This window comes from Gorilla gorilla, chromosome 1, assembly GCF_029281585.2.
Source record: "Gorilla gorilla gorilla isolate KB3781 chromosome 1, NHGRI_mGorGor1-v2.1_pri, whole genome shotgun sequence".
Classification (NCBI taxonomy): domain Eukaryota; kingdom Metazoa; phylum Chordata; class Mammalia; order Primates; family Hominidae; genus Gorilla; species Gorilla gorilla.
The window spans coordinates 5,446,050-5,464,651 of record NC_073224.2 but is presented as its reverse complement, the minus strand read 5'-3'; the positions used below and the strand labels follow the sequence as shown (position 1 = coordinate 5,464,651).

Below are 18,602 nucleotides of genomic sequence, written 5' to 3'. Positions count from 1 at the left end.
ACAATCACCTGAGTCCAGGAGGTTGAGGCTACAGTGAGCCAAGATTGTGCCACTGCCCTCCAGCCTGGGAGACAGAGCAAGACCCTGTCAAAAAAAAAAAAAAAAAAAAAAGAGGGAGGGAGGGGAAGAAAAGAAAGAAAGAAAAAATAATAATAAGGTTCTCTTAAAGGGAAGGCCCCTGAGAGGGGTCAGCTTAGTGAGCCAGGACTGGAGAAGCACATTCTAGCAGAGGGAATCTTTGCCCTCCCCTGACCAGGGTCCTCCTGGCACCCTGCTGAGCCCAGCTAGAGAGATGGGTGTTTATGAGCCTCATTCAGGTACTGGATGCTGATGGGCTCCCTCTTGGCTTCAGAGCACCACTGATGTTTTCCTTTGTGCCATCTCTGCGGATGGTTAACCTTTCATTATACCTGCCTTGCCCTGATAAGAGGAGTTATCATCAGGTGCTAGGATAATGTCACTTAATATAATCCCAGGTGTAATTTAATTGCTTCTCCTGACCAGTGACTTGTGCTTGATTTTGCATATTCTACTAAAGAAAATAGTTTGCAGATAACACCTGCCTGTTCATTAATAGAATAAAGCTGTCATACAGCCAGACCACTTATTATAACCATCAGCAAAAGAATTATCCCCAAAATAAAGTGAGGGGAAATGCACATCATTTTTTTTAACTTCTCTGTCCTGGACCAGTATAGCTGCAGTTATGGCAGTTAGGATGTTTTTAGCTTCAAATAAAGAATATCTGATTAAAACTGGCTGAAATAACAGGCGTTTGTTAATTTCACATGGCAAGAAGTCTGGGCACTAGATCATCCCGGGGTTGCAACCCATCGGGGTTGTCAGTTAACATTTTCCATTTTTCTGCCTTGCCATCCTGTGACTAGATGGCCACATGGTCACCAGATGGCTGCCACAGCTCCAGACATCCTGTCCTTACACAGTAGCATCCCAAGCAAGAAAGAAGAGGAACAGCAACACAAAAGGCCTTCTCACTTGCCTCTCTCTGGACAGAGAGAAAAATCTGTTTCCCACAGGCTCTCAGTATACTGCCCTGTATTGCTCAGTAACTCAAATGGGACTACATAGCTGCCTCTAGACCAGTCACAAGTGCAGAGGAGCAGGACTGCCATCTCTTCTTGTCTTTTGGAATCAATGACCGGCATCCACTCACTTGTGGCTGTTGTACCTTGTAATAACTGCCTTTTGTGTCGAGACTGCCAGAGTGTTCTGTCTACTAAAATGGACTTGGATTTGTGGAAAAAAGAGGATTCTTCCTCTAATCCTCTTTCTGTAGCTTTTTAAAGATTTATGGATATAGCTGTAGAAGGGAAAAAGAAAAATCCTGTTTCTCTCTCTTCCATGCAATAGCTTGTTAAACTAAGAAGGACATGATTATTCCATTCAGTTTGAATCCTGTTTATTGAATGACCAAAGGACGTAAACAGCCTTTGTAAAAGATGAAGTGTAATCCAGACAGAAAGTATTATTATTGAGGAAGAGAGGTGCTTATGACATATCATAAGAGTCTTTGCTCCTATTTTGGCTCTTAAAACTGTTTTACTTTTGTTTTAGACTTAGAAGGTTTTGACTCCGTGGTATCATCTACTGAGAAACTCAGTCATCCGACCACAAGCAGACCAAAAGCTACAGGGAGGCGGCCTCCGTCCCAGTCCCTCACATCTGTAAGTGTCTCCTCAAACTGTATGTCCCCTTACTTCTCTACAGCGGAAAAGCAGGACAGATTAGAAACTCTAGCTAAGGACTCTTCTGCAAGCAGCCGATTTGTGGACACCCTGGGAGAGGGAGGCCATGAGATACACTGCCAACCAAAAGTGATTTCAGTCTTCTTGACTTGAGCGGCATTTCTTTCTATTTGTTCTTTGTGTTTCTGCCAGCAAGGTAGGTGCTCCGTATTCCCACTTTCCTTTTCTTTCCTTCCAGACTGATTCTTATTTGAACCTGAAATGAAATGGGTAAGAAAAAAAATCACGTTTTATGGGTGGGGAGAGGAGAATGAGGCTGGTTTGGTGTGTAAACAAAACAAAACTTTACTAAATAAAGATCTGCTCCTATATAGCGCCAGGCAGCAGCCGAACCTTTCTCTCTCAAATCCCCGTTGCCTGTGCCCCTCCACAGAATACCACACAGACCTTCAGGAGATTGTTTTCAAACATATGAGGCACCTGGTGATGAAGGAGAGACTGATTGGAACACTCAGGATAACCCATAGAAGATTTTTGTTTGGGTCGTTTTGAATGACTTTTTATTGCAAACCTATTACACGTTTATTGTACCAAATTTGAACTACAAAATGTGTAAAGAAGAAAGTTATCTGTAATCCTGCTCCCCAGTGCAAAGAACCGTTAACTTTTTGTTATACAGCCTTAGCTTTTTAAAAAAAATTATTTGTATATATAAAATTATTTCTTCACAAATAGGATTACATAGTACGCATCGTTGTGAAACTTGCTTTTCTCCTCTTCTGTTGTGTGCCTTTCTCCCCAGTCATGACACATTCTTCCCTGACATCACATTTCATGGCTGCCCATTTTTCTAACCTATGAGTATGTGAGCGTTTAGCCAATGTATTGTTATTGGGCATTTATGTTGTTTCCTGTTCCTCATTATAAACAACACTCAAATGAATGCCACTGCAGAAAAATCTTGATGCTGCTCTAAAATTATTGACTTGGGTAAAAATTTTCTGGAAGTGGGTCAAAGGGAAATGTATGCTTTGCTTTTGCCACAGGTTGTTCTGTCCCCTCCAAGCTCACCTTCCACAAGTTGTGTTTGTGTATAAGTTTGATCTCTCTCTCTCTCTCTCTCTATTTATTTCCATATAGCACATTGCCTTGTTCCAGTGAGTCTAAGTCCTTATAACCTCTACCCAGATAAACCAAGGAATTAACCTTTTGCAGGTTTCCCAGGACACTTCCTATTTTCATGTCATCAGTGATCCCACCTAAGGTGTCATCTTTTAGAAGAAAAAGAATGTCACTTCCTTGGAACCTCTTCTCTCATATCTAGAGTATGGAAGTATGGTTTGAGTCATCCTATTTTTCCTCTTAGTATGAAAAACCTAACTGCATTGACAACTTTTTGGGTGAAACACTTTTAAAAGTAGCTGACTATTTTTATTGTTATACAGACTTCTCTGTCAACACCACCTTCTTTCCCTTCTCCCTCTCACCTCTTCACACCCCACCCCAACACCCCTCTTGTACCCACGACCTGTTTAGTTGGTTCTTAGTATCTCTATATTTTGTTTTTCAATCCTACCTCCTCCATCTTCTCTGTAAATCCTTGATCATTTTTGTCTTCCTTCCAAATTCTTCCCAACTTTTCAAGGTCTAAAGAGCCTTGTGACTTCCAGAATTACAGAAAGGTTTAAATTACCATCTCTTGTCCCACCTTTGGTCCATACATCCCATGCCTGAGAGTTCGTATGTATTTGGGGGATGTGGTGAGGACATATCATCTTCACTGCCTTCGGACTACACAGTTGTTCATTCATTCAACAACTCTTTATAGACATCTATCCCCTATGGGCTCAGCACTGTGCCAGGTACCAAAGATACAACTGGAATGAAAAGCACATGGTCACTGCCTGCAGGAAGCTTACGGCACAATGACTCGAAGTTTGGCATTTTATATGAAGTGATTTCATTTGCAGACTTAAAACAAAAGGATATATTTGTGCTTTAAAGTATAAATATTATATTCTCTTCATTCCCATTCATCCCTACTTGGATGTGTACATTGAATTCCTATTTACTCTTCTTCAGTTAGCACCTGTGGATTTTTCATAGGCAAGTGGAGGCTTAGTGGATATGGGCGTATTCCTCAAAGGCCACTGGGGGAAATGATGGAGGAAATGCACCAGTCATGATTCCCCAGCCTGGGGCCTCTGACCCTAGCTGAAGTTCTTTATGTTTATAGGACTCAAAGAGCAAGCTTTGATTGGCAGCTCATGAACCCTAGGTTGTAATGGAGGGAACTGGCTTTTTGAATAAAATCTCAAAATGAAAGGATTCAGGCATGGTATGGTGGCTAAGCAGTTAAGCCTAGATTAATAAGAAGGCTTGGTGGTGGGGGAAACGTTATTCTAGGTAATTGGATTTTCAGATTAAATGAAGATTAACAAATAAAACCTGTTAAATTGAAAAATTTGCTTAAAAATTCCCTAAAATGCATTAGGTTTCTGCCTTAAGTAAACAGAAGAAAACATACGATATTTTTGGGTGTAATTTTTCTATAATGACGCCAAGTGGTGACTTTAAATGGGACTGTTTTTCTACCACCAGGGTAGAAAGCATAGTGATGAAGCTGAAGATGAGCTTGCTCAAAGAGATCTGTGGAAGATTCTTCATTATAAAGGATTCCTTGCTATAGGAACTCTTATTTTAATTTGCTTTGTTCCAAAATAGGGAAATTCTAGCCCAGTGATCATCTGTGACCAAGTGAATTCCAGTGAATTGGTCCAGAATTTTTTTTTTTCCAGACAGGGTCCCCACTCTTTTGTCCAGGCTGGAGTGCAGTGGTGCAATGTCAATGGCTCACTGCACCCTCGACCTCCGGGGCTCAAGTGATCCTTCCACCTCAGCCTCCCGAGTAGCTGGGACTCCAGGTGCACACCACCATGCCTGGCTAATTTTTGTATTTTTCGTAGAGATGGAGTTTCACCATGTTGCCCAGGCTGGTCCCAAATTCCTGGGCTCAAGAGATCCTCCCGCCTCATAATCCCCGTGTTGGGATTACGGTCATGAGCCACTGCATCTGGCCTCATCTGGCTTTTTTATCTTTATAGTGATCTTCACAGTGAGGCAGAAAGAACAGGGGTGTCGTCCTATATTTTACCAAAAGGTGCTGCCATTCTGTAAATATACTATAGCAATACAGACTCCAAAATGAATGTTGACTGTCAGCAATAATGAGGGCAGATATTTAGCAGCAGGTACGAAAGGAGATATGAGCTTGTTGCACTAGCGAGCAGGGCTGTGCTCTCAAGCTGAGGAAACACTGGTCACTGGACCACAAGCCTGGTGAGCCCTTATCACTGGAAATGGTTTTCTCTCAGACACATCCTTTAGGGCACTTCCGTATGCAGCAGATTTAGTGATCATGGAAAAGGTCAAGGAAAAGGAAGAGGAGGGAATGGAGGAGAGGCAGATTAGAGCAGCCTCTTGTTGACCTGTGTGTTCTTCCCTGGTAGACTGTCAGCCCTGTGAGGGCAGGCATCCTGTGTGGCATGTCACTAAGTCTGCAGCACAAGCTCACTGCTTGGCACATGGTAGCAAATGTTTAGAGGAAGGAGCAGGAAAGGATGGACGATGGATGCTTGCAAGGATGAAGTGATTGATGGACATCAGTGGCAAGATCCCTGGTTTAGGAAACCTTGCTTCTTAGTCGCAGTTCTGCCACTAATCAGCTATGTGACTTGAGCGCGTGGATAACAGCACACTTTTTTGCCTCACAGGGTTATCGTGAGAAGACAAAATAGCAGTGTCGAGTGCTTTGGAAAGCATACAGCATTATATTAATGAAAGTGGTGTCAGCTAAGGTGTAATTCTGACAAAAGCATTTTCTTTTGGCTTTAACAGTCATCCCTTTCAAGCCCTGATATCTTCGACTCCCCAAGTCCCGAAGAGGATAAGGAGGAACACATTTCACTTGCGCACAGAGGAGTGGATGCGTCAAAGAAAACTTCCAAGACTGTTACCATATCCCAAGTGAGTCACCAGCCGTGGCGAGGGTGTCCTTGTCATTTCATGCATGTGCTAATGATGGGTTATAAACCAAACAAAGATACACAAACAGTGCAGGTGTTTGTCATTCTTCAGTGACAGCGATTCTGTTACTCATCAAAATCCCCAAGGCATGTTGCAGTCTCTGAAACTAGGCAGAATCCCTGAGATACAAGTTCAGTTGTTTATTTCCCATGTTGTTCTCTTGTGGTTTGATCTCCTCTTCATACCATCACACACACGTTCACAAATACCTTCACACACTACCACCATCACCACAACCAGAACAATTTAAAAAGCCTTGAGGCGTCTAGAGAGAAGACATCAAATATATTAAATGCTGTGCCCTCTGCCCACAGATCTTGTCTTTTATGTTCAAAGCTGGTCACAAATTATAGTTGGAAGATCATAAATATAAATAACTAATGTGATCTCAAAGAAAATTGATTTGGAGTCACATTCTATGATAAATTTATAGTCTAAAAACACTTTAATTTTATTCCATGCCCAGAGAATAGTATAGATACTTTATTAGTTTATGAGAAACAAGGAAGACATTTAACTTTTAGCTACTGCATGTAACTTTTGAGGAGCATCTTGTGCAAATTCTCTTCCTATGAATACGAACCAAGATTTTAAAATTCCATTTTCTCCCACTAAGAAAACCAAGTCAATTGGAATTATTTTCTCTGAATATTAGCAACTTCTTTCTGTCTAAAAGCAGAAAACTATAGTCACTTGAAGCAGGAATAGCACAAAGAAATCAAAGGTTACCGTGGAATTTTCCTTCTCCATAGATTTAAGAATTTACATGTATAGATTTTCTGAAAAATCTGATACAGTAAGCAAAACGTGATCCTATACAACAGATCAGTTGTAATTATTCAAAAACCGAAGCATTCTTTCTTTATAAAAGGATTCCATCTGCAGAAATTGCATTTAGACCCGTTTTTTTCTGGTGACCGTAGGTATAGTTTCATTTGACATCCCTGGGGTGTCTCTACAGTGACATCTACTGGTGGACAGTGGGTTTTCGTGGTTCTGATTTACACAGTTGTATCCCATTAGCCTATTTCACTTCCCCGGAGTTGTCATGTTGTGCTCTTCAGTGCTTCTAGAAATTCCACTTGAACTAATTTGATCAGGGAGGGCAGTGGCCTATACTCTGTGAGGGCTTTAAAATTGCTCAGTAGCCGAAATGGGCCGGGAGAGCGTGTCATATAGGAAATGCCAAGAGAAGCATTGATTCAAGAAGTGTCTGGAAGTCAGTCAGTGCAAAGGCATTGGTGGGTCACAGGAGTATGGGAGGTCCGCAAGGATGCAGGATGGGCAACAGGAAAAGGCATAAGCCCAGGAATAGGTGACAAGCAAAGGAGAGGACAGGAGAGTGCGAATCTTCAGACTCAGGCAGCCACAGTCGCAGTGCTGGACTTGAGGGATCCAGTTGATAGGGAATTGATCCCCTGTTCTGCCAGTTATTACCTATGAGTCTTGGGGAACTACTCAGCCACTTCTCTAAGCCTCAGTTTTCTGCTTGGTAAAATGCTTGTGCCAACCGATCGTTGCTCAAATTGTCTAGCCGGTGTCCGGCATGTGATCATTGCTCCAGAAATGTCAGTTCCTCTTCCCTCTTACTCTGACTCCTACTAATGATAAAGCACAGGCTGGCGGAGCGCTATTCCTGGCAGCAGAGAGCACTTTTCCTCAATGGTAACTTGGCAGAAAAAAGGCGAGCAGAGAGGCTGGGAATGATGGCCCATCTGCTTTTGGCTTTCTCTGCCCAGTCTCTCCCTCTAGCACAGCCTGAATCCAGACTCTGCCTCCTCGCCATGCCAGCCAAGCCCCTTTTGGCTCCTGCGCTGGGTTAGCCTGCTGGGTACCTGCTGCTGGAGGGAGTCTCACGGCCGCGTTGCCAAGCTTCACCACCAGCCTCTACTTCTGCCCTGCTGCTCATCGCCCCCGCCTCCCAACATCCTGTCCCACTCTTTTCCCTCCTCGCCACCTGCCTCCCAGCTCCCTTGTTGGTGCCTTCTCCCCCAGGGGCCTACTGGGCACCCCTCTTCTCTCTCGCCCATGACTGTCCTTCTTCCTCGGCCCTCCTGGCCTCCTCAGGACACTTCTCCATCAGGCCTCCCCAGCCAGTCTCCTCCATCTTCAGCCTGGCCCTTCGCTGGCTCTTTCTCTCAGCGTATCGTGCAGCTTAGGGTCTCCCCAGTCCTGGAAAGTGAACAGAGCCCTTCCCTGATCCCACCTCCCCCTGAAGCTTCCGCATGAGCATGCTCCCTCTCTCCCGTCTTCCTGCCTTAACCAAGTTTCTGGAAAGAGAGTCCTAAACTTGCAGGCCACACCTTCACCTCCCATCCAGGTGCTGATCTGCCAGGAGCAGCTTTCTGTCTCCCTGGCTCCACCAAGTGGACTCCACCCAGTTTTCCTCTCAGCACCCTTCACCCACGCATGCAACCACTTCGTTCCTTCTGGACTCTCCTCCAGGCCTGTCTTCTACTTCATCCCCTCTTCCTCCCCTCTCTCCCAGTCACTAAGGGCTCCTAAAATCCAATGTGTCAAAAACGGAAATCATTATCTGATTCTTCAATCTGCTGTTTCTCCCATGAAAGGTACAATCTCGATGCCTGGTGTGTGCACCACACCCGTGGTCCCTGATCTGTCCTTCCTCCTCCACCCTCTGCATCCTGTCCAGGACCACATCTCCCTGCTCACAAGGCGTCTGTTCCATGAGGGCAGGGTCTCCATCCTCCTGGCCCACTCCTGCCCCCAGCACTGGGAACAATGCCTGGTGCTCTATGTCGGCTGTGCTTGCCTTCGCCACATCACTCAAAGTTGTCTTGTGTCTATCCTCCTAGCCACTGCCTGGGTCCAACCCTGACCGCTTCTAGCTTACGTTGTGTAAGACTCTCCCAGCAGTTCTCTCCAGCTCCAGATCTGCCAACCCTTCAGCCTTTCTGCAGCCAGCATGGTCCTCAGCACCGTGTGCCCTCCTCTCACCCTTTCACCTAGCCGCTTGTACTTCCCAGCCTTAGCTCTGCCCCCAAGGCCCTCTCTTGCCCCCTTTGACGGTCTAGCAGTACTTCCCACCAATGCATTTTGCTCTGCGGTCTCTAGACCTTTGCCTGGCGTGTTCCCTCCCGCTGCAGCTTCTTTCTCTAAGCGCCCCTCCTTTCCTCTGGCTACTTCTTGGTCCTCCTCCAAGACGGGACTGTCAGCACCTGCTTGCGATGCCTGCCCGTCTGGATGGCTGGCCCCTTTTCTGTGTTTCTGGGGCTCTGTATGCTCACCTCCCTCTGTGCAGTCGTCCCCCCATCTCAGTGCATTGGTCTGTCTGTCTGCGCCCCACTGGGTTCTGAGCTCCCTGGAGACCAGGAGAATGCCTATTAAGGCATGTCTTGTTCACTTCAGAGTTTGTGGTGCCTGGCAAGTAGTTGGGCATCTCAATGTGTATATTGAACCAGTCGGAAACTCTGTCCAGAAAGAAGGTCACATTTAAAATACATAGAAGGCAGCATGTGAGTAAGGGGGAAATGCCTGTACCAAGCAGGCCCTTGGTGGCTTGTGGATGAAGGAACAAGTGAATGGAGTGTGTGGAGAGAGGCGGGGACAGTGGTGTTAACGGAGAGTTTGACTAACCAGGACAAAGACGCAGCACACAAATCCCCGGACCTGAACCCTCCCTGCCTTCCCTCGTCACAGGTGTCTGACAACAAAGCATCCCTGCCGCCCAAGCTGGGGACCATGGCAGCAGGTGGCGGTGGGCCAGCCCCTCTGTCCTCAGCGGCGCCCTCCCCCCGTCATCCTCTTTGGGAACAGCTGGACACAGAGCCAACTCCCCGTCTCTGTTCGGCACGGAAGGAAAACCAAAGATGGAGCCTGCGGCCAGCAGCCAGGCAGCCGTGGAGGAGCTAAGGACACAGGTCCGTGAGCTGAGGAGCATCATCGAGACCATGAAGGACCAGCAGAAGTGAGTGCCTGGGGACTCTTGGGGGCCGTCACCCAGGTTGCTCTCTGCCAGGCCAGCACCTAGTTCTGAAAGCATGGATCCCAGCCTGCCTTGGAGGGCGGGCCTGGTCTCCCCGGTGATGGTGGCAGCAATGGTGGGAGTGCGTGTAGACCCCGAGAGTCTTAATTTATACCTAAATTTTGCTGCATGTTTTTGCTGGACTTACTGTGTGCAGGAAGGGCACGGGCTGGCCATGGGGCATAGAGGGATGAGTCCATTGCAGGGACTGATGCTCTCAGCAGGCTGCTAAGAAAAAAGCATTTAAATCCCCCATAAAATACAGTATGTACATGAACCACTTCTTAAATAAGCTCAACAGCTAGCTTTTCCTCTTGCAACAGAAAAATGGCAATTTCTTCACTTAGCTGCCAGATGAAGCAGTTGGCCTGCATTGAGGTACAAGTAATGTATGAAGAAGATGTAGGGAATCTTGAAGCCCAAGATTTTACACTCAGTAAGATGTTCTCACCATGAGACTGCAGTGGGCGGGGCGGGGCAGTGGGGGTCTTTCTTCCTGCATGGCTGCACACACACTCTCGCCACATCTCTAATCCTCAAGGAGCACTTTGTTGAGGAGAAAGACCTGGACACAAAAATAAGTATCATACATCATTATCATCCAGGATGTGGTTTGCAATGACAAAGCCCATAGGAGGATTAGAAGTAGAGAATGGGCATGGTGGCTCATGCCTGTAATCTCAGCACTTTGGGAGGCCAAGGCAGGTGAATCACCTGAGGTCAGGAGTTTGAGACTAGCCTTGCCAACATGGCGAAACCCTGTCTCTACTAAAAATACAAAAAAATTAGTTGGGCGTGGTGGCGTGCACCTGTAATCCCAGCCACTTGGGAGGCTGAGGCAGGAGAATTGCTTGAACCCAGGAGGAGGAGGTTGCAGTGAGCCAAGATTGCGCCACTGCACTCCAGCATGGGTGACAGAGCGAGACTCCGTCTAAAAAAAAGAAAAGTAGGGAGGCACTGCTCTGAGTAAACTGAGGCTCGAGGAGTTTAGGGATCAGTTAGCTGTTTCTTGAGAGAATCAAGGGAGGCATCTCAAAGAGTTATTTCCCGGGTAGGATTTTGAACGATGATTTAGGATTGCCAAGAGCACACTACTCCAGCAGCGAAAACATCATGTTGATTCCTGGCCACACGGGGCAGCCTGGTGAGGTCAACACATCCCCAGGTGACTGGCCTCCTTGGATTGGAGGTGCCTGGGGTGGTGACAGGAGATGCAGCCAGAGACTTACAGCGATGAAGCCCTCTGCCAGTCTGGGGTCAGCAGAAGCCCTGTCACCTGCCTCCCTCTACGTGGCTTGAGGGCCCTAATGTGTTTTTTGGTCACTTTGGGGGGATAACTGGGTTAAGCAAACTTAAGTTCTTTTCTGAAGGGCTCTTCAGAGCCTTCGCTTTGCATTGGGAGGATGGAGAGGATAGCATATGCAAGGTGTCCGACACCTGCTTAATCACAGAACCTTTTTTTTTCCAGAGCATCCTAGGATGAGGGTTCCATGGAATTCGCTTTGAGTAATGTGGCTCTAAGCGGGTTCTGTTCCACTCAGGCTGGGAGGGAATTGAAGCCTCTTGGACTTACCCCAGCCTGGAAGAGATCCATCAGATTAATATACAGGACTGACAGATGGTACTTGAGAAGGAATCCTGGGGCCAGCCAGGCTACCTCTAACCCCTTAAAGTCCCCAGCTCCTATCTGGCTCTGGAGGTTACTCATTTGGGTACCCAAAGGCCCCATCCACGTCCAGGTGACCTGTGTCCCTTTCCTAGACAGGACATCCCAGAGGCCCCAGGATACCCCAGAGCATTGGTTCTTGCCTTCTGAACAGGACCATCATGGCATCAGACTGGCTTGAATTCAGGGCTTTAGCTGTTTGGACCCTCTGAGAGGTGCCTGCAACATCTGAAATGCCCTGTGCTTCCGGGCTGCCACACCATGTTTCTCCCCCACTGTGAAGCCTGCAAATAGTTGGTGGGAATTGTCTTTCCCCGGCCAACATCTCTTGAGTCAACACCCCACAGTGGCCTCTCTTCCAAAGCCTGCCTTTTGCTGCCTACGTCAGTCTGGCCTTCGTGCCCAGGGTCAGTGGGTCCCTACTAGTCTCTTGTATTAGTTCTTCATGTCAGTTTCCTGTTAGCCTTCAACTCAAGTCCACACCAGCTCTCCTTATCCCCAAATAAGCTGGTTCTCACCTCCCTGCTTTTCTCTGGCTTTTCTCTGTCAATTCCCCTGTGTTTCTTCCTCCTCATAGACTTACGCTCATTTTCATTTCACTAGTTCAAGACTTAGTGACTTTCTTTGGACTGCTTTCCCCAATTAACTCCCCACAGCTGGACTGCTTGAGGCTTTGCCTGCCAGTCTCCTGGGGTTGGAGCATTTGCTTGGAGTCTCACCTTCTTCCTTCCTAATCCCTAAGTAGTACCCACTGAGATATGGGTGCATGATGTGTGCTTAAATAAATACAGTAATGAATCACAACTGGTTCATATTCGTTGTGATATAAACCCAGTATGTTGACAGCAGAGCTGGGACACTGCCCCAGAGAATAGGGACCATCATCGTGCTCATCCAAAGTGAGAAAATGCAATATAACTTCCACCTTATTTTACTGTGGTGTCTCAGGCATCTTTGTTTCTTGATTTTCCAATCCAGTCTGTAAAAATATGCATGTAAAATGGAGGGTTGGATACCTGAAAATGGAGGACAGCTCTCTGCCCAGTGTTTGGATGGTTGCAGTGTCCTAAGTATAGAGCCCTAACTTTGTGGGATGGTTAGTGCTGTGCACTTCATTATTTTTCGTGTTGGAAAGGGCATTAGGCCGTGGATCCTAAGTCATGCCAGTTTCTCTAAGACATGATTGCCATACCGTTACTCCAATTATTTTACCCCCAAGTTTTTGGGACTTACTGTGTAGGATTTTGTGAGAATCCATGAAAACATACCAGTAACCTTTCAGCAATTAAAAACCCTATTGAAAATAAAGGAAATAGGCCAGGTGCGGTGGCTTACGCCTGTAATCCTAGCACTTTGGGAGGCTGAGGTGGGCTGATCACCTGAGGAGAGGGGTTTGGGACCAGCCTGGCCAACATGGTGAAACCCCGTCTCTACTAAAAATACAAAAATTAGCCAGGCATGGTGGTGTGTGCCTGTAATCCCAGCTCCTCGGGAGGCTGAGGCAGGAGAATCGCTTGAACCCAGGAGGCGGAGGTTGCCGTGAGCCGAGATCACCCCACTGAACTCCAGCCTGGGCAACAGAGTGAGACTCCATCTCAAAAAATAATAATAATAAAAATAAATAAATAAATAAATAAAATAAAGGAAATATATATGGAGTGGTAAAAACATCTGCAATAAAAATTACAAGAAGAGCCAGGCTTAGTGGTTCATGTCTGTAATCCTAGCACTTTGGGAGGCCAAGGCAGGAGGATTGCTAGAGCCCAGGAGTTCAAGACCAGCCTGGGCAACATAGACCCCCATCTCTACAAAAATAATTTTAAAAATTGGCCTGGCATGGTGGTGTGCGCTTGTAGTCCTAGCTACTCAGGAGGCTGAGGCAGGAGGATCGCTTGAGTTTGGGAGGTTGAGGCTGCAGTGACCTGTGATCGTGCCACTGCACTTCAGCCTGAACAATAGAGCAAGCCCTTGTCTCAAAAAAAAAATTATAATAAGTACATTTAAAGCCCAGTGATTTTGTAATAAAGGAATGGTTATGGGGAAGATGACAGAACATGAACCTGTCATATTCTGACAGGTTACGTGAAGTCTAGTAATTGGGCAAGTCAGGCCACCACGCTGGGCCTCAGTTTCCCCATCTTATCCTTTTGAGAGAAGTTTGGACTAAGGGATTTCAAAGATCACTTCCGCACCCACCAGTTGCTGGCTACATATTTTAGGGGCCCCAGAATAATGGTGAGCCTTACTGTCTGAAACAAATTTTAAGCAGTAACAATGCAAAGAAAATAATGATGTTTTGTCCACTGTTTCTTTGTAAAAAAGGATCAGATGGATTTTGTAGTGATAATAAGAGATTTCTGACCTCTGATGAAGGAAGTCTGGGATTTTGGTTAATTTCATTGCCATTTGCTTTTCAGACGAGAGATTAAACAGTTATTTCTGAGTTGGATGAAGAGAAGAAAATCCGGCTTCGGTTGCAGGTGCGTCCCTTTGGGTTCTGCTGCCCGTGAGTCCTAGGCTCAGTGGGGCAGGACATTGTCAGGGCTTTTATTTCAAAAATAAATGATTGTCACCTCTCTGCAGATCTGGATACATTTCCTGTGACCATCTTCTTAGAATCGTATGGGCTTACTACATATCGTTTCCCCAGGAAGTCTTGGGGAAGGGAAACATTAGGAAATGTGCCCCAAATTGGGTTTCTCATTTGGAATTTATCTTTTTTTTTTTTTCTTTTTGAGACGGAGTCTCGCTCTGTGACCCAGGCTGGAGTGCACTGGTGCCATCTTGGCTCCCTGCAACCTCCGCCTCCCGGGTTCAAGCAATTCTCCTGCCTCAGACTCCCGATTAGCTGGGACTACAGGCATGTGCCACCACACCTGGCTAATTTTTTGTATTTTTAGTAGAGACGGGGTTTCACTGTGTTAGCCAGGATGGTCTCGATCTCCTGACCTCAGGTGATCCGCCTGCCTCAGCCTCCCAAAGTGCTGGGATTACAGGTGTGAGCCACCGCACCCAGCCTGGAATTAATCTTAAACATCTCTGTGAAAAGCCCCTCTCCCACCTCCATTTCCAAGAGGCCTCATTATATGTGGTCGCTATGGCTCCAGGGGCCACAGCTGTCCACGTTCGGGGGCATTTGCTCTTGATTTCTCAGTAATGGCCATTTCTGTCCTGCCAGGGTGTTAGAGCTCTGTCCCCTGTAGCCTCTGATTCAACACTGCTGTTACCAAATGGCAGAGAATGCGTGGGAGTTCTGATTGACCGAAGGTAGACTTTTAGCTTTCATCCAGTTGGCGCCCTTGTGGTGATGGGGACCCATGCTGCTTAACAAAGGATAGGTAGCTGCTTGCCATCATTTTGGGGGTGCTGACAGACACCCCCTTGAGCCAACCACAGCTGCCTTCCAACACTGCCAGTTGGCCCAGCCTGTTAGGACCGCCTGCTCTACCCTCTGGCTAAGAAACTGGAATTATTGCTGCTTTTGACAAACTTTGCAGCCTGGCAGCCTGAGAATCAAAATGTGCACCATTTCCTAGTGCCTCGTGTCTGTGTGCCTGTTCTGTGTTGATGTCACTTCTGGCATTGCTGTTGATTGTCTATTCAGATGTCATGTCACCTTTAAAATTGTCAGATTGATTGTTTTCTTTCAGTCGACCAGGTTGATAATCTTTCAGCTTCTATAAAACCAACCAATTCATTATGACTTTGTTCCATTCTTATTTTTCTCTTTCTAGATGGAAGTGAACGACATAAAGAAAGCTCTACAATCAAAATGAATACTTGATTAATGAAATGTCACATTATTCATCCTGAGTCCGAGACTCAAATTTTCTGCCCCAGCCAAAATAATCTTGTGCCAAAAAGATTAAAGGTTTGCCTCAAAATGTCCCTGTTTGAAAGATTAGCACAAAAGTCTTGACAGCACAACACAAATTCCATCCAAGAGGAGAATCTTCCCCAGGGTTTAGTCCTGGGGCTGGCACTCGTTGTGACTTACACAGAGCAAAATTGTGCTAAAGGCTTTTCTACTCTGAGATCTCAATGTGAAATGAAAACTCAGGCAGTTTAGTCCATAGTGGTACTATTTTGATGATATTTTCCATTAATAAAATGTAATTTCAGATTATTCGTTTACAAGCTTTATAATTTTATGATTTTTAATCGTGTTTTGTCACAGACTTCCCTAGTGTTTGTACTACACGTAGTCAGAAGTGAGTGTCCTTTTCTTTTGCTTCAGGCTAAGAGCTGCCTCGCTCTTTGTCCCCCCATTAGGATTCTATTACATATGCAATTGTAGATTCAACCTGTCCCTTTCCCTGCCAGCAAACCCCACCACCCTAAGAGAAATTTTAGCTTATATATGATGGTATATTTACAAAAAGAGAAAGAGAAAGTCTGGTATTTGCAATGATCTGTGCCTTCTTTTTACCACCCTCTTGATTGGAGCTTTTGTGATGCAGCTACCATGATTCAAAAAAATTAAAAATTAAAAAAAAAAATCTGCCACTTATCCAAGTCCACTAGAGGCCACTGTCTTCAAAGCTTCTCTCACCCTAGCCAAAGGTCCTAAGAGGAGACAGCTGTGAAGTTGGGCGTGCTCTGTGGTACCAGCTGTGACTTTTCTATTTCTCCTAGTTTTAGGTTGTTCATGAAACTAGAAATGTCATCCTGCTTGATTTTTCATCAGCCAAGTTAAACCCCTGCTTTCTGTCCTTTGCACCTTTTGCGTGAACAGAATATGCATTATTAAAGCAAAAATAAATAAAAGTAAAATGTAAATGAAAACAAGGGAGGGAAAGTTGTATTATTTCCTGCACTGGGTTACCCGTGTGTGTTATCGTTTAAACTGTATTCACATAATGTCATTTGCCTTGCTCACTTGTAACCCCTTCCTCAGGTCCAAGAGAATGGGAGGAGGGTCATGTTGAAGTGTAGCCATTGGAACTTTCTTGCATTTATGGAGTTGCTTTTTCTTTCCCAAGGAAACTGATGTTTGTCTGTCCGCTTTATCTTTGTAGTATATGAACAGTTCAGCCTTAGACTATGTAACTGTTTTCTCATCCTTAGCTGAAAATGAGGGGCCTACTGTATTGCGAGACTGTTCAGGGGTAGGGGTGGAGGGGGTGGTCCCTTAATGGCCCCTGAAGATGTTGGATGTGTTTCTCAAAAGCTGCTTTGTCTATTTCTTGAGTTTCATAGTGAAACTACTAAACATTAATAGATTTGCACAGCCACAAAGAATGAGAGTTGATAATACTGAAGAAGTAATGCAAAAACAAAAAATCACATTATTGATCATTGATAGTATTACAAATAAATGTCTCTTCCTTTCTCTTCCTCCCTCCCTCCTCCTGCCTTCCTCTTAACCTATGTGCTCATCCTTGCTACTTGAGGCTGTTATTTCCCTCCGAGTATTTAAGGAGCCCAAACACCTTGGTCTTCCTTGGTGGGGGCATAATTAAGGGAAGGGAGTGTATAAGGAAGGAAACCTCATACCCTCCATTCCCATCCCTGGATATATTGCCTTTTCAGCAGCCTCGGGTTCAGTGTGCTTGGGGTCAGGAGTGACAGGTTCCCAAGAGCAGCGTAAAATATCCATGTACCCCTTGACAGTTATAAGCATTTCTGCGTTAAACTTGAAGATTCCAGAGATTCCCCATGACCTAATGATCTAAGAATGCAGATTGGATTCTTTGATGTTCAAATTTCTCATCTACTTATGAAAATCCCTAATTATATAGTTTTATATAATGTGTATACAGAGTAGGATTGTTGATGAAATTGAGCGGTTGGAACACCCTCATGGAGCACTGGCAACATGGAATGTAGAGAGCTGATGTCTTCCCCCTCATAGAGGCCATTGGCTTCCTTTGTATAAGGAGAGGGAGAAGTGATTCTGGAAGGAGAAGTTGGTATGTCTAGCTTCATTGCTGCCCCTCGGGCTACCCAGCAAGAGGATTCTGCGTCAAGGAACTGGAGGAGCCGCTACCCAAACTGCCACCATCTTTACTCTTTACAAAATGGACCCATCGAGAATGTTGAAAAGCTTGGAAGTATCACTTTTGAAAAAAAAAAAATTATTTTGCATTCAGCATGGACTCGACCAGGCATCTATGGAGATTATTTTTTTGCTTCATTTTATAAAGTTGTAGTTAGAAAAGTCTTAAGTATTGTGCTTTGTAAAGAAGATGATTAAAATGAAATTTTGTGAGAATAGTTTTGTTCAAAGTTGTCATGGTCCAAGAGGAATGATTTTTTTTTTTTTTTGGAATACCATTTTTCTCCACTTTATACAATTAGATTTCTCTTATAGAAATATCTTTAGAAGACATGGAATATAGTGCCTCTCCCCCATCTTTCCCAAGTGAACAGAAATAATCTGTGAAATCTGTGCCTGTGAATTCTATTTTTTAAATTGTTCAGTTTTATACTCATATCTAATCAGAAAATGCCAGTTAGGTATAAATTCTTTTTTAGTGTAAAAAATTTTAAGTCATCATTATTCAAATAACTGTGTAAAGCCACTTTTTTTTTTTTTTTTTTTTTTTGGAGACAGACTCTCACTCTGTCACCCAGGCTGGAGTGTGATGTGGCGATCTCTGCTCACTGCAACCTCCGCCTCCTGGGCTTGAGTGATTCTCCTGCCTCAGCCTCCCCAGTAGCTGGGATTACAGGTGCCCGCCACCGCGCCTAACTTATTTTTGTATTTTTAGGAGAGACGAGGTTTCGCCATGTTGGCCAGGCTGGTCTCGAACTCCTGACCTCAGGTGATCTGCCCACCTCGGCCTCCCAAAGTGCTGGGATTACAGGCATGAGCCACCGCACCTGGCCAGGCCACTTTTATTCACACATAGTCCTCTAGGTGGCACACTAAAGTACATAATTTGTTTTCTTCCATAAGGACATCCTGTATGTATCCTCACACGTGTCTTTGCTTATTACTGGCAGGGTTTTCTTTCCTTTCATAACCCGCTCCTTGATGGGAAAACTGCAGGATGTATAATTTATTGCTCAAATTCGCCACGGTCTGTATAAAAATAATCCCCAGGTCCCACAAAGGCCTTTGTATTGTAACGCAAGGTCATCCTGGTCTCCTTTTTGTGGTATGAGATTAGGTTTTAGTCCTCTAGTTATTTTAGCACAAATTAACATCGAGATG

The 18,602-nt window shown here is 45.2% G+C and overlaps 1 long non-coding RNA gene across 1 annotated transcript; it reads left to right on the top strand.

The window, feature by feature from the left end:
* The first annotated feature begins 1,217 nt into the window (after nucleotides 1-1,217).
* Nucleotides 1,218-16,621, top strand: LOC129532372 (uncharacterized). Its single transcript, XR_008678095.2, has 5 exons — nucleotides 1,218-1,685; nucleotides 5,604-5,732; nucleotides 9,453-9,720; nucleotides 13,861-13,923; nucleotides 15,178-16,621. It is a non-coding gene; the product is annotated as an uncharacterized lncRNA (long non-coding RNA).
* Nucleotides 16,622-18,602: the final 1,981 nt, after the last annotated feature.